This window comes from Varroa destructor, unplaced genomic scaffold (genome assembly GCF_002443255.2).
Source record: "Varroa destructor unplaced genomic scaffold, Vdes_3.0 BEIS01000003.1, whole genome shotgun sequence".
NCBI lineage: Eukaryota > Metazoa > Arthropoda > Arachnida > Mesostigmata > Varroidae > Varroa > Varroa destructor.
In genome coordinates, this window is record NW_019211456.1 from 30,987,552 (window position 1) to 31,004,462 (window position 16,911).

Consider the following 16,911-nt stretch of genomic DNA (forward strand, 5'->3'; position numbering starts at 1 on the left):
ATTCGCAGATCTTTGACAACGGGTGCGAAGGCCCAGCGGTACGCTAGTGATAAGGCCAGGCTCCTTAAATAGTTTGGTCAAATGTTTGGTTGACGCTGTGGAAGCTTGCAATTGGAGAAAAGTCCTGCAAGTCACGTGAGCTCCTCCAAGTTAGGCCACTGGCCAGACCTTGAAATAATATTCCGATAAACTCAACAGGTGGCAACTGAAAATGTCCGAATCAAGTAGTAAACTTAGAAGAAGTTTACTTAAAGAATTACTTTATGGAAATGACGACTCCGGTTTCGGATAGACCCGTTTACTGTAAAAGGGTGGCTTCGACAAGGTATGAAACAGATAGCGACCGTGAGATCAAGATACTGATGGGCACCGCACATGTCGTATTTAGAAGTGAACGTGTTTATTAGGAAATATTTAGGTGGTACGATAAGACTGGTGCTAAACGCCGAAGCTAAATGTATAGTACTTTGCCACCTTCAGTTGCCGCCTGTGTGTACTTGAGATGTAGGGCTACATATCTGAGCGTAACTTAAGGAACGTCTGGTGTTCCTTATTCGTGAATGTCACCATATGTTATTGTATAAAGTAGGAACACTCTATTCGCCTGTATCATCCAGTGTCCTTCCTCAGTCCACAGGCTTTTTACTATCGCGATTTTTCTCTGAAACTTGAAAACATACTAATTACGCGGGAGTCTATATTTAATCAGAAACTAGATAGCTTTTTTGACGGCCTCCTCTACTAACCGCTGTTCGTGATGGGAAACAATGGCTCCGCACAACAGAAAGCTTATCAAAGCATTTGCCTGGAAGCACTACTAACCATTATGACGTTTGTCTAGAACATCTAATATTAAAACAGTTCTTTAACCGAACAAAAATGTTTGTGGTTTGAACGCAAAAGTGGTAGAAGAGTAAGTCCTACTTAAGTGTAAATTAAGGTCAAATTTACTATTAAAACATTATAGCTGTGAATTATTATTGGCCCAATTATGAACAATGGTTTGAACTTTTTGTATCTTAGTATTTCTACACATCTTTCACTGAATACCCAATAATCGAGTAAGTTATGCTCAAGAGTTTCGAAGTATCGTGGTAATAGAATTATCATAAACGGTAACGCTTCGACGTCAAATGGTCCCTGGCGGACGATACGAATTTTCACGCCAGTAAGCATTGTCTTTGTTCGACGTGTTTACCAGTCGACATCCGTCACAATGATATGTAAATAGACAACTATGTTAGCATTGAAACAATCTTATCATCGTGCTTGATTTCTTGGTTTATGACATCATCGAATGCACTCATTCAAGGAGTACATATCACAGTCTTATTAAGATCTTGATGTCTTTTTTCTTACAAAAAAACTGTTCCGTCCCCTTTTCAATATTTATATCGCTACTAAATAGCTAGTCCCGATGTTTCAGCTACAGACGTACATTAAAACGCATCCTGCGATGATGTTCAAAATAGGCCACAGATTATTTTTCGTGGAGTATAGCCTGATTGGAGTTCAGCATGTAGATCAAGTTTGTCCCAATGCAGTATTATCGTTTTCGAAGTGAGTATCGCTGCGATCAAGTAAAACTGTAAGTCACAGAAAACTAGCCATAAAAACTACCTTTTAGCGTGTTGATGTTTATCGTTATTCCTTCGTGAGTGCGCATTCTAGTACCGAGTCCCCAGAAAAAACGTACGAACATTGTAACCTTAAACATTATATAGAAACATATATACTTAAGCACATTACGACAGTGATATATAAAGAAAATATCTTTATATGATGTCAAATAGATCAATCAGCGCATCTGCAATTGCCTTTCAACACAAACAATTATGAGACACAAACGTCCTGAAATGAATTCCGTGACTGAAGTGAGGTTAGCGTACACAGGTGAAGATTCGTGGTATGGCTTTATTGTAACGCTACATGAGTACTCGATTCGCCGAGAAAATGGGCAGCTCAAGAATGCGCATAAAAGGCAAGCCTTACGCCCCAGTACCCTGCTGCAGCAAAAGCTACACTTAGATTCGCTGAAGCTAAAGGTTGGCATCGTTTCGATTACGGGACTAAAGTTAAATGGCTAGTGAAAGACGCTCGAACGTACTTAAATAGTCATCCGGGTTAAATTTCCCACACGCATTCTGTAGTCTATTTCATGATTTGTGGAAAACGTCAGAGACAGGGATTCAGGGCCACCAAGCGTCTCTGCTTTAATTGACAAGAGATAAGAGTCCACGGGTTCCGTATATTACCGTAGATTACAATACCCTCTGCGATAACTACACGCCCTGCCCGAATGGCACCGCGGGTAGAAATGGACTGCAGCGTCAACCACAGTCTGAACCAATGCTTAACGCCAGTATCGACCGTGAAACTTGAAGCTTTTACCTATTTAATGGTACCACAGTATCATATCAGGCGAGATTCTTAGCTCTATGACACGGCATCGGAGTCATTACGTCTGGGCCGCAAGCGTCGTCTCAGTTTTCAAGTACATGGTATCCGAGCAGGACGTGTTGCTGTGGCCAATGTATCATTAAGTACACCCTAGCAAGGTACCTAGCCAGCAGTTAGTTGATACAAAGGACCCAGCTAGGTTTATGATTTCACCTTACCTCCGCAATAACAGATATATGGCGGCTGTAGCACACAGGACCCTGGCAAAGGCCAACTTATATGCAAGCTTCATCTAGCCAAGTCTTTGTAGATATCGGAAAGATTATGTCCAATCATGCTCGGTTCCTGTATAAGCAGCCGCCGACAATCTTGTCTCTGTGAAGAACTTCAATAAAAGTGCTTCTGAAAAATACCTTACACCGATATCTCTGAGAGCCTTTAAAGGTAACCTACTTTTGCTGTTTACCAAAGTCTTCAAATTCGGCTTGTTGATTAAAAACGTTTAAAATTTCAGAATATAAACTCTTTCTCAGAAAGCGACTTTCTCCAAAAGTCAACGAAGACCTACTATATGAGTACAACAAATCGTCACGTTAAATTGTTTAGTCATTACTTTGTTTGGAAGTTATTTTCAATACATCAGCATTATACGTACGCCCACAATTGGAGTAGGCGTAAGTACACCAGTATAACTGATTGAACTAAATAGACAATTTTAATGGGTGTTACACGTAGCATAGAAGGCAACACTAAGCACACTTTTCAAAGAAGTCGGCTAAAGACACACAAAGAAGCTGGTGTTTACATCAGGCACAATCCAACTCGTTCCAACGCCTATATATCTAGTTCATAAGCGTTCTCGGTGGACTACATAAAATTATAATGGAATAAGAGGCTGCGTTACGGGTTGGGCTTGCAACAGTGAATATAAATTGTGCACCATTATTACGAGTCATTTTTTTCATAGACAGCAGATCGAATCCGAATGTAAACTGGTCTTTTTTTTATCGGCAATTTCATGGCTTCAAACGCCCTAATGGGTGCTACAATCATGACGATGGGTTAACGGGGAGGTTGGTTTTAACGACAGTTCTGGATGGTTTTCAATGCACGCCAAGTCATTAACATCGCATATGGGACGCAACTTCACAAACGTTTATAAGCGTCAGATCGAGTAAGGCCTGGGTATTACAGCCTTTAAATCGATAAAAATTGAAGTCTTGAAATAAAATTATTATGTGAGAGCCTATTTATTATGCGCCAATCAATTGGATACTATTAGGGCTCTTCCTTTACTAGCGTCTTCAATTTCAATTCAAGTTTATCGGTGTTTTTGTAATGAAGAGAGATTGCTTCATCTGTTCTACTAGGGTATATTCTATTGCATTCGTCTTGACCCTTGCCATTCAGTAACGCTCCTCTTGTTCATTTATCTAATAACATCTTTTCACCCGAAACTGTAGTCGTTTCCAGCATACGCTTTTTATGATACGATTCTGCTGTTTAACATTACAATGCTGATCATATTAATACCGATTTGTACTCTAAATTTCGTTCAATATGAGTGTCTGTGATGTATCAGCCTGATCTAGACTTTACTCCCTAAACGTTTTTTGTTCACGAATGTCGTCCCGCAACTTATTAGAGCAGATGTCCACCTTATTCCTTAAGACGTTTACGGCGAGTCTACTAGGGTACCGATCAAACCGGCAGAGCAATATGAAAGACCCCACGACATTCGAAACGCCTCGACTGTGCGATGCATAGCATCAAAAAAAGTTTGCACCCCACAAAACTCAATTCAGCCCCAAAGTGACGTGGAGGTTATTGACTCGTTTTATGTGATGACGTCGGTACTACTGCATCATGAGCTATTTCAAGGGTACATGCACTTCAAGCTTCATTAAATTTCAATAGCGGACTATAGTGTCAATGAGAATCGCCGCCAAACGGACAGAGTAAGCAATATATATACCGCATAACGAGGTTAACATAAATACGAGTCATAAAAGCTTGATTCGGAGTAATGCTGTGCTATCCAATAGCTCATGAAACATTCTAGGTTGTTCAAGTTAGTGGTTATTGTCCCTTTCGCAATAACACACCGAAGTGTAGTTAAGGCGTGCTATTTGACTGGACTAAAATGGAATCATCGTAAAGTTTTCAGTAGTGATCGGCAAAAATTGTAAGTAATCGACCCAGCTGGAACCACGAAGATCAGTGGGTCCTTATACGATTTCTCGATACCAGCAAGCTAAGCCTTGTTTTACCTAATCTTATTCCGTGTCAAAGTGCGATAGTTCTACGTCTCTGCGAATACATCGGCATATAGGCTCGCGAATCAAAACGGCCTACTAATAATTAGGACCGAAGTATAAAACACACTGAACTACTAATTAATTGGCAAAAACTTGTTAGCATTTAAGCAAAGCAAATCAAAGGTACACATATTTAATGGGCTGGAAGCTTTCAGCTTTCTTTGAGTTGAGAATATAATCACAGTACAACGGAACTCTAAAGCTGACAATCGCAGTAGTAAGACCTTTAACGGTCAAAGGATTAAAGAAGTATATGACTAAAAATCGACTATGAGACGCGGATTTTGAAAGTTTTGCTTATTAAAGAAAGTGTCGGGAAAGGCAGTCATGAGACTTGGCTACGTAAATATGGAGTTACAAACGTGGCTGACTTGTCAGTAGATAAAGCTATACCCGTCGTCCGTTTGCCTTCCACATATGCTTTTCGCGTAAGTACGCCTCATTCTAGTGCGAACAATTCTAAGTGACTCCTATCTACGGTGCCCTAGCCATGGTTTGCTCAATACGTAAAAGTCACATTTTGGCGGTTTACATAAAGCCGGCTTAGGACCAGCAGGAAAGAGACTGGTAAGGATAAACGTCTACAGTTGTTCTTTGGTACCTGATCCTGCAAGCCCTTTCGTTTCGGGGCCTACATAGAACTGTCATAACGGCGCAGGCGGAGGCCTGCCTACATTATGCTGGCAGTGAAATGTGAAGTGCTTTTTTATATTTTATAGGTTGACTAGCAAAGGTCAATGTACTGTGAGAGAAGGCTTCTCATTCTAGACACTATAAAAAAAAGCTGCGTATAATTCAACTTGGACTGAAACATTAACTTTAAAGGTTCACTTGCTATGTATTAGAATTTTAAATTCATATAGGCGACAGGAGGCAATAAATATAAACATGTACGTACGACCATGGAGAAGCTAAAATAACAAAACAAACTAAATCCTATTCTGTATTTCTCTTAGGGTCGATATATGAGACGTTTCTCTGTTCCTTCCTCTCTTTTTGCTCCTAGATGCTTATTTGCCCTCGACGGCCAGCTGGGACCTGACGAATATCTGAACGAAGAGCTTTCCAAAGAAGAGGCAAAAAAATCCTTCCCACTCACTATCGCTCCATTCCATAATTCTACCCTGAAATACCGACGGTGTGACATCGGTTCAGAGTTTTCGATCAAGTTAGAAAAGTCTTGTATATGTGCATATCCCCTACAATAATGTGATTCCAAAGCAGAAACTGCTTCGTATCTTCAAGTGTCCAGATCGTTGTTTATCTTTTGTTATTTTTTTTTAGCCATTTGTATCATACAGTGCTCTGTGACGCGGTTAGCTATGACTGAAACTACGCCTTATATATAAATATATGGTTGACCAACGTGATAGGCTTGAGTAGCACCTTACTTTTTTCTATATTAAGTGTCGTATTGTTGTCTAGTCATCTATAGCTCACAGTTAACGAAACAGCGATCTCCATTGTCTATGATAGTGTGGATGATTGAAACTATTTAGTTTTATGTGATCGTCACATGTTGTAATATCTAATTTCAATGAAATGTCACTTAATTTCATTCTCATTATCATGTAAGGATCTAGTTTTCATTCAAGTTCAAGGACTCCATGTAACGGGTGCGATTTTGGTTCGAGTATTTTCTAGGATAAGGGCAAAAAGAACAAGCTAAGTTCTCTTTACCTTACGTTGGTGGGGTATAAGCTTATCCTCCATATCTTAAGATGAATGTAATAGATTCGACCGACGAAGGTGATTACGCATCTTCACCGCAGCCTACAAGAAGCTATCTAACCTATTTTGTTTGTGCCACATATATACGTCTACATATAAACCCGGATAGTCTTATCATAGAAGGGACTGTACCTCTGTTTAGTTGTTTGCTCGCTGTGCCCCTGATGTGAATTGACAGTGGCGCCTATTGCGTTAAATTTCAGTAAAATTCCCGCCGGTTGTTGTTTGCATCGTCTATGTTTTTTCTGCACGTTAAGAGCAGGTGTTGTGTGGTGTCGCTGCAGCTCAACCAGATTCAGTCTTCCACTCGTATTACGAACCCTTCACAGGGCCTTTGCAGCTAAGCCAAAACAGACGCTTTCAGCTGGGAACACAGTAACGTACACAAAACAGCATACGTTCATCGGAACAATCCTCTAGCAGAAATATATAAGAACGGCAACTTATAGGCAGACGTATAAAGTATCGGGAACGGGTTAAAAAAAAATATGGAAATACTAATCAGCAGAAAACACGAACGCTAAGCCGCACTCCAGGAACTTTCTCAGGTTGATCATAAAAGCTGAATGCTCGCTTGAAACAACAGGCTGCGATGCAGGAGATACTTAAAGCCAATTTTTTTCAAAAGCAAGGTAATAGATCTGCACGCGCAGGTGTTTGTTTATCGCGTAACGTATGCCTATTGCTACTGAACAAGTTCCTTGCCTTTTTTCTATAAAGTACGGATCATTTCTAAGTATTTTATAAGCAAAATAATTGCCATTTGGATTTTTGTTGTTATATATAGTAGAGCCTGAATCATTTTTAAACTAAAAAAAAAAGAAATATTTGTTTGCAACGAAAAGACAGACGGTTTATCATATTTACCGATACCGTGTATTGTGTGACCGCGCAGCTTTCTGCATCCAGAATTTTCTTTGACGTCAATAGAGTAACGTATGCATGAAAACCGCCCCGTTTTTCGCTTTGTTGCAGGTAGATTGCTCCGGCATTGACCGCTTTCCCTGCCTAGAACACGTCAATAGCAGAACCAATTATTAACTACCCTGTTCTTCTACTCTTCGTACCGTTCAACATTGTTCCATTTTCGGCTTCGGTGCATTCGGTCCCGCCTGCAATATTGAATACCGTCAACTCTTACCATGCATCTGCGAACTTTTGAGTTTTTCAGCAGCCTTTCCACAAACATCCGAAGCGACCCGCTCTTAAGCAGGCGATTACTCTGATTTCAAATTCTCGAACCTATCTAATCCCTAATCGCCAGCACAGCGTTATTTTCGAAATTTTGCCCTTAATTTCATACCTCTGGACGCTGAACTTGTCCTTCTGTTTCTTGTTCTCACATTGTTAACTGCACAGACCTCAGGTAATGCAAAGACCACCTCGATACAAGTAGCGCCGCCACATGTAGCGGAACGTCGGCATGTATTCGAGCACGTTCGCCATTTGCTTTCCTTACCGTTACATGCAAACTGGCACATGCGACAAGTCGAGAGGCAGGATTTCTAGCTGGAGGGATTCCTTAAGGGCTGAGCTAACCCGCCAATCTCATGGTGTCGGCCATTCCATAGAAGTCCCATCTACTGTTAAGCAGTCACGGAAGGTGCTAGATAATGGCCGTACCAGTGCTTCGCCTATCACGTAAGATGGTAAGAAATTTAGAAAAGTGGCAAACAATTTCGCCTGTTTCGTCTCGAAGGCAAAAGGATAATCTAAAGTAATATGCTTTACACCTCTTTGCCTTAGAAGCAACTTGTTCCTCGAACGATCATATGCTAACCCTTAGAGATCCTCTAGGCTTTAGGTATCTGCAGAACAGACCAAATCTCCATATAGGTGCTGCTGGGAAATAATCTCAAACCTCAGCACATTAGAACTGCAATCTAGATAGGACGGATACATTGAACTGATAACGACAACAGGGCGCGTATGCTGCTAGCAAGCTGGTAATCGAAATGGAAACGGATAAGAAAAAAAGGCTGGGAGCACTGAAGCAGGTAAATCCTCATAGATCTTAAGCTATGGTATTGGATACGATAGCCTAAACTACCCTCTAGCCGTAGCCATCACTAGTTATGGCAGCTTTGAAAAATATAGCTGCAGAACTGCAAAGACGGACTATTCACTTCTATGCAAGAACTATCCAGGATTTGCAATACACTTTTGAACATTGCTTGCGTTCTACGATTAATAGGCAGTTCTGTATGCAACTCTTCGGCGGACATATCAGACGAAGTTAACCTTCAGTTGTTGGTGCAAAAAGTTTTGCCGACAGACACCATATTGACAGGAGGTTTCAACATTAATTAACGTGGTCTGGTCATGAAACGAATCATCCCCTGTAACAGATCGTACCGTAAATGATTGTTCCCTCCACCGATCCTCAGTGGAAGAAAAGGACTTGGACCACCCAATAAGTAGACGAATTTAGGGGGTAATCTGAACGGTGCCACATTTCGTATTTAGTTTATATAAACGACTTGACTTCAATTGTCGTAGGATAACGCATTCTGATTTTGGTTAAGCTTACACACCAAGTTTCCCTCTTGCATACTTTGCTTCATGATTTCCGAAGTTATCGATGACAATTCCGAGACATCGATGGCATGACACCACAGAAGTGGCACTAGTCAGGTTTAAGAACTTTTGATAAACAAAAATATCATTTTAAGTGTTCCTGACACAGTCATAGATTAGCTTGAGTCTCTGATGTGCTGGTATGGCGGCGAATAGCGGCACTGTGTCATATAGATGGCGGTACATCTATGCATTTTACAAGTATCCAAGGCCGCGATTATTAGTCAGGCTGCGTTATTCCATAAAATTACAAAGGGCTGCTATTGTGCCTCTAGCCCACCTTTTTGCCCAATATTATATTATGCCATGTAGTGTAACTTAATTGTCTATCCGGATATATATATATATATATATATGGCTCAGAAGTATCAGAATATATCGCTTTGAGTTCTATTTGTGAATGATTCGAAGGTCGATGCTAGCTAAGATCCCGTGTTGGCTTACTTCTTAAACCGCATCATATTGCATATATTCAAGGGCACCTTTTGAAGAATCAAAGAATTAGACGTGAACGATTTAGCGGCCTCTTTCGGCACATGAGTGCACTTTGCAAGAGGAGCCGTTAAAAAAAAAGTCGAACAAACTTCGCTGGACCTTCAAAAGCGAAAGGCTTTACGATAAAAGGCATTATAGTAAAAATTACACAGATGCCAATTGGAAGACAAAGAAGAAGGGCTTTTCCAGCCCGGACCGACGTAGCATTCTAGCCTATCCTATCCAACAAAACAGGGCTTCTTGAGCCATATGGCAATTTGTTTTCTCGGCGCTATAACGAATGGACGATACACGAAGCCAGCTTGCTTGGTAATAACATTGAAGCAATTATGTGAACAGCGAAGCCTCAAACCGCAACGCTTCTTTGATCCATTTCCGATTAAACAACAGTGAATAAATTCAACAATGATAGCAAGGTCTGTCAGGGCAAAGAAGATTGCTAGATACTTGAGAGTAGGGTCTAGCTAGAACTTAACAGATGGAACAGACGGCGCAGGACGACGCGCAGAACCTTAGCAGGGAAAGGAAGGCCAGGTCCGAACTCAATTCGCTCTATAAATCTCTCAAAAGCACACAGTTTTTATTGCAGATGAAAAATTACACTTCCAAATAGAGAGGAGTAGATTACGGGATGCAATCGGGAAAAATAAACCACTCGTAGATAACAAACATTATAATGCACTAAATATATTTAATTAGGTTACTGAAATAAATATTTCTCACTGTAACAAGCAGAGTTTTACTGAAAGTTCACTTTATTAGATCTAGGAACAACATAATTTCGGGTCAATTATTGGAAATTAATCAATAGGTCCAGGTGAGCCACTACACCTACGTTGACTGTTAGTCTAAATCCTATCACGATACCTAACTCCATATTTCGTCGTTCAAATCGTTTCTATTTAGTTTGTGTCGGTAGGAAAAACTTCCGGGCAGGAGTAGGCTGTGCTCCACACGCAGAGTTATTGTCGTCGTGAACATTTACTATTCCTATCGAAGCTCCAATACAAATAGAAAATAATCTGTTGTACATCTCACACTGTGTCTCAATTGACAGACTACACAAGAAGTGCCTGAACAAGTACGAAGCATTTCTGAAAGACTGCTGCAACAAACGGCCCTGACGACACCCCCAGTGAGCAGAAGACAGGTAAATCGCCACACGATTCCTTAGAGAGTTTTGTATCGGTTGCATATTGATAATACCAAACCCAAGTTACATTGTACGGCCGGAGGAAGTAGAGTAGTAAGTTCAGACTACCGTAAGTGCAATGCTTTTTTTGCGAGCCGCAGATCTCTGTTTACAATGCAATTTCACCACCTGCCCCTTGTTATTAGTCATCCGATTGTGCGGCGTTTTGTCCAGCCAGTTTCGCCTCACCCGAAACAAAAATGTTGCTCCTTCTGGTGCAGTTTTGAATATGTAAATCAGCGTTACCTGGGCTACGCTAGTCCCTGCTTACCAACCCCTGTGTCTGCTCTTCAACGCGCACCTGCTCTCTACTTATATGTCCTCTCGCAATAGCCTCGAACAGCGTCGTGACCTGCCAGAGACAACGTAAATGCATCCGCGGTGGCAACAATCTGAATAAATACCCAGATAACAAATTTCTAGCAACCCCCGCAGTCATTTCTAGTTCTAAAACAAATTTATTTATGGGTGTGGATATGCAAAAATACCTCCACAAACAAGAAATCGTGTATTTCGAATCAGTCGGAACATTACGACCGGAACTCAAAGTTAGCCGTTCAGCCTCAGCGACTGCTGCTGTTGTTGCCGCTTTATGATGCTGTATTAGTCCGTGGTGAAAATTCATGTCAGAAGTTACTTACTTGTCTGTCTATAAATTTAACTGACGTTTACCTACTTAATGCTGATCGTTATTTTATGTTATAATTATTAATAAATATGCCATCTCACTTCGCGTGATGAGTAGGCAAGACACGTTAAGAAAGTGACTTTGGACTGCATGAATGTTGGGGTCAGTGAATGAAAAACGTGTTCTCAGGCCAGCTTGCGCACGCCAACGAGGGCCTATAACCTTCACCGGTCATATCTCTCAGTCTATAGCCTGTCTGTTTCAGGCCATTTGAAATCCCGGTGTGATTCATGGTTTGCTACTAATAATAGACACACTTCGAGACTGAGCTTTCAATCATTCATTGGCCAGAATCGAAGGAGGATCAGCTGTGGGGTCCATTTTATAATCGATTTCTATGGCCAAGATGTGAAAATTGAATCATTCTAAAGCGATCGAATTTACTATGCAGGAGTTGATTCCTTTAATTGTGTTGTTATGTACAATTCGAACATTTATCTCGATTATTTTTCTTCCTCAGAGTTACGCACACTCCCCCGCATCATGGTCTGCGAAGCATAAAATTTAGACTTCGATCTTTGTGCGAAACGCATTTAGTTAGCGAGATGGCTAGCACATCCGTGGACCCGACGTTCTCAATTAGAACCGCTGTCAGATCGCCTTGCTTTTGCTGCCCGTTCACTATATGTGTTGTGAAGGGCTAGGCCGTGGGTTAGAGACTGAGTACTTATCGTAGTCAGTGTCCTTTGTACGCTATCCGCTTCCGAACTAGCAGGGGTTTAGTTATGCTTTGCAGTCTGTATCAGTTCGCTGGTTCTATTTTTCTAAATCGGCAGGCATAGCAAACAGGCCCATATAAATAGATGCACACTGTCCTAGTGGGCCTTTATTAACATTACAAAGTCTTGATGATTCCCAACGCCAAAGCGTACCTTTTAGGAATTATACTGGCGCATCTATGCCGACAATCTGCAGAAATTTGTATGCACGTGTTTTGTGGGCTAAGGTAAAATTTGAAGGATACGTTTTGATGTTTCTACCTTCCATGGAGATGTTTCGCATTTGTGAGAAAAAATCTTCAAAAAGGTCGATAGACACAACGATTTACCTTAGAGAACGAACGATTTATGACCTATGTCCAAAGCTGGATTTTAAACGAAGGATTTAAATAAATACCTATTGGAATTTTAGAACTCAGCATTTTAGAACCCAAGAGCTGGCAACGGCTCATACTTTACAATTATTTTTACAAAATTGTTCTTCCTTATATAGGCCATGTTCTATTAGAGTCAATATTTTTATTAAGAATATCTCTTAGATGATCTGAAAAGCATTGACTCGTACAGTGAGGTTCGCTGTGCCCATTCGATCTGGTCCGGCAACTGTCGCCCTCTGGTAGCGGTATATTCCAGTTTGGCTTTGAAACGCTTCGAGTACGCTGATGGGCCTGCACCTTAGGCTCATCTAGCAAACGACGGTCGGAGTAACACGGTTCTTTTCGCACGACTGCAACAGACTTCCACTGAAGGATACTCCCTTACTGTTGAATAATCTAAACCGTCTAATCTCTTAATTATTTAATCTGTGCAGTTGTTTCCAGCCACAGAAAGTACCAAATAAAGCAGTTAGATTATTCAGACGCCCACCGTTTCCGCTTCAAACGGCCTCGTCTGCTACGGTATATGTCGACCTACAAATTCTCTCTACATTCTTCAGGTCATACTCTCAGGAATAGAGAGACAATTACAAATCGTATATGTATGGTTCTTCTGATCATATTGTGATTGTAAACACCAAACGGGTTATCAAAAAATTAAGTACTGATTAGCGGGATTGACAAGTTGCATGCTTGGCATTTATTCGCAAGTTTAGCAAATCTTGAAAATTAAACTGAAACGTATATTAAAGATGATATCTAATTTTGTGTATCACTTATCTAGATTTGACTTGAAATATTCTATAAAGTAATTGAAAATAATAACAAACAACAAGAACATAACCATAAAGCATAAATATATTTTACTAAAGGCCCATCTCTAAATAGACGTTTGGGTTCTTCCTGATTTAACAGACACGCGTATTAATACGACTTATACTCAGCGGCTGTTAGACTTGAATCATTCAGGATATTTTCGTAGCAGCTTACTAATGGGCATAACCCATACGAAAAGAAGAAGACATATTTTATTTACTTGGTGAGTACATGTGCATATACTTACACCTTTGGTAAAAGTCAACTCAAATTGTTGGCGCTTGCTCAAGCCAACTAACTTCTGCCTGCCCCTGCAGTAGCCATACATTAAAGTAGGATAATATAGTTACGTTTTTGAGGTTCGCAGGCCCTGTTCACGTCCGCCCATGCGCTAGTTCAGTTACCTCATCTTCTTCCACTTCATATATGCAACGCGCAAAATGCGCTTTCCAATTCACAACGCCGTACCCCAGGCGAACCAGTGGGACGTGCTACGGTATTGGTAATTTTGACGTTCAGCGTCCTGTTGCTAGAGGTGAAGGCTCACAGAAACAGGTCCTGCCGGCTACGTTACGTGCCATACGCGAGGATGGACCATAATCGCGCTTGTCCCTAGAGCTTTAAATCAACTATTTCCGCAATGAACCGCGACTGCTAAAAACATCAACAGGAACAATAACCTCTGAGGCAGTGCTGGAGTAGCATCAGATTGCTACGTTACGGCCTCTGAGTTCCGGGCCGGCCTCGTGGACGTGACATCCGGACAGTACAACAAGCAGCGAGAAGCGGATGCAGACACAACAATATCATGAGTAACCAAGTGAAATTAACAGACGAATTTTCATAGGCTTGTTCGTCAACTTCTTCCACCATGCTAGTTTTCTATTACATGGATTTTAATACTAAAGAACACGGAAGTTTGATATGTTGCATAACTTGATGGTGCGTTAAAGTCGGATCTGAAAATCATAAGAGTGTATCCATGGATTTATTTTTATCGTTTCTTGCAAACAATCGTCTGACCGCGTAAGCGTCAGAAAGAAATCGTCATGTATTTTTGCTAAATGTCCACGATTCGATTCAGACTAAATGGGTTAGACAATTCACCAGAGAGATGATAACATAATTTTTTATGGTCCTGGAATTTTGACACAGCAGCTCACTCCTCTGATAGAGACAGGAACGTTTAGAATATATCGGCCTGTCAAGGCTTGTTTCGACGGTAGTCTTCCTTTAATATCCTGGACCATTTTTTTTTGACCCGTCAATTTACAGGACCAGTGGATTGTTCCTAGGACGAATTTCGCCCCACGAATTTGTTTGAGTAGAATGTCTATGGGTTAGACCCAGACTGATAAAATTTTTTACCACAAAAAAATACGGCCGTGTTTAAAGCTTTTATTTTTTTTCTTAGAATAACAATTTTGAAAAAGTTGCACATAGCTTCGGGCAACAATTAGAGAAGCTATTGACAATTACATAAAATATAACTGATGCCAAAATAGAAAATTATTGCTATTTCTGACTATACTAAAATCCTGTTTCTGAATCGGCTTCGGGACAATGAAAAACGATAGTACTTAATCCATGTAGATAGGACATTATATTTCTGATCGTATTCCGTCGTGCGTATACCGTTTATAATAGCTATTCCGCTGTTGTAAAAATACGTATCTTAAAGGCTATCTAAAAGACTGTACGCTTTAATCGGATAAATTGTGCAGGTTAGGTTAGAAATTGCAGGCAATCTCTTATCAAATTGCGCTGGGTTTATCTACACCTTTGAACAGATAATTTAAACATTGTGACGGGAAAATCGAGATCCGAAAATAACTATCTTAGCTTTATACACGACGTTTCGTTAAATAGTAAAAACAATAATAATATAATTTCCTGACACAAAAACGCGTAGAGGTGATGATTGGACGCTGTAGCGCTAACCTATTTTCAACCAGTAAAGCTGCTATCGAAGTAAACTCCGGCGAGTCCTTCTACTTCTTTATCGCATATAGGGAAAAAGTAACAATTGATAAATTGAAAAAAAAAATGAACGACACATATTTGCCATCATATACATTGTAAAAAGGAATTTCTTTGCATACATTTCTGTCATTTCGTCACACCGTTCGTAATGCCCGCGTTTTCTGAACCGTCCATGTTTATATTTCAGGTGCCTCCAAGCGCCGTTTGAGGCAACAGGTTTCTGCAAGAAAGAACGCGGTATCTCCTATTTGGCCAGGTTTTGACTGCTTTTTTGTCGCACTCTGTATCCTTTCTCAATGAATTCGTGTTCTGAAATATCATTTTGTGTTAGGGAGTACAGTACAAGCACAGAGCTAAACCCAGCTTTAGCCGAACTCGATTTTAAGGCTGCACCTTTCTACGCTCGCGTGAATTCGTTCAATCACATTGTACTTCGTGTGTTTAATGCTATTATTTTCGGTGGTCTGGTCTTACTCTATGGCACTCAACTTCTTTTTACATTGTTAGGAAAACATCGTATACTGTTATAGTGTATGAGGTTCATCTATTGGAATAATGGAGATAGCAAACGACGTGGAAGAATGACGTATATCAGCCTCAGGTCCTAGTCGGGTAAACTGCCTTTTTACATGGCTTCTTCAAGCGATTCGACTTACTAGATCAAACTGAAACTGTTTCACTGTGTATTCCTTGTAAATATATTCGTAAATTCTTGTAAATAGGCGGATAGCAATCTTAGAAAGCCTTTATGATTTTTGGCCGTGATTGAACCCGATATTTTCCATGTAAAAATCATCGACATGGTCGATAGTCATCAACGCCGTAGTGTCACTATGGGATACATATACATGGTAATCGATAAGTTTGGCATGACTTGAAGAACTAACTGAAATTTAGGTTATTGAACAGCGGCCTTTGAGGTCAAATACCCTCCTGTACTAGTATTTCATTTGCATCAAAGAACTTGCCACCCAACACACCCCCAGAAAAATTACTAAGCTCAGGAAGTTGAAAACTAGAATGTAACTGGTACATATGTCCGACGCTATGCAAGGTGCGTTGGATACACTATCAAGACGAACAGTCTACAAATAACAAGTTTTACTCACTGTTTATCTAGACGACAAACTGCAACCGAAGGTTGCGTGACCTTTGGATGGTTTCACCAAAATGGTTTCAACATCCCGAGTTGCTAGCTTGTGCAGGGTATGGCACATTAACCTGCATGGGCTGAATTAAGTACAAAAAACTATACATGTCTGATAAACAGACCAATGCAAATCATGCTTAGAATTGACATGGACCGGACGCAATGTCAAACCAGGGTTCACTTCACATTGGGCAAGTACTCGTACTTTTGTTATTGTTAAATATAAGATAATCTGGCTGCGTTGATTTAATTTACCGTCTATGCCCAGTAAAAGGCAGCTTTATAGATTAGATAGAGCGTATATGCAGACTTAAAACTAGAAGTCTGCGCATACGCCTCTTGCATTTGCTGCTTCGAAACGTGTTCATAAATAAGACGTAGTGGTAGTGTCGATGAGATAATCTTAATATGCAAATATGCCTGTAGTATGGACGTTTGTTTTTTAGCGCGTTCAGTCGAGCCTTG

At 40.5% G+C, this 16,911-nt stretch overlaps 2 long non-coding RNA genes across 2 annotated transcripts; both read right to left on the minus strand.

The window, feature by feature from the left end:
* Window positions 1-8: 8 nt before the first annotated feature.
* LOC111248064 (uncharacterized) lies at window positions 9-7,844 on the minus strand. The gene is made up of 4 exons (XR_015323902.1): window positions 7,591-7,844; window positions 7,317-7,457; window positions 6,582-6,813; window positions 9-205 (listed from the first exon to the last, which is right to left on the minus strand). It is a non-coding gene; the product is annotated as an uncharacterized LOC111248064 (long non-coding RNA).
* A 5,321-nt stretch (window positions 7,845-13,165) lies between these two features.
* LOC111247467 (uncharacterized) lies at window positions 13,166-16,724 on the minus strand. Its single transcript, XR_002672136.2, has 3 exons — window positions 16,406-16,724; window positions 15,416-15,605; window positions 13,166-14,272 (listed from the first exon to the last, which is right to left on the minus strand). It is a non-coding gene; the product is annotated as an uncharacterized LOC111247467 (long non-coding RNA).
* Between the last annotated feature and the right edge of the window lie 187 nt (window positions 16,725-16,911).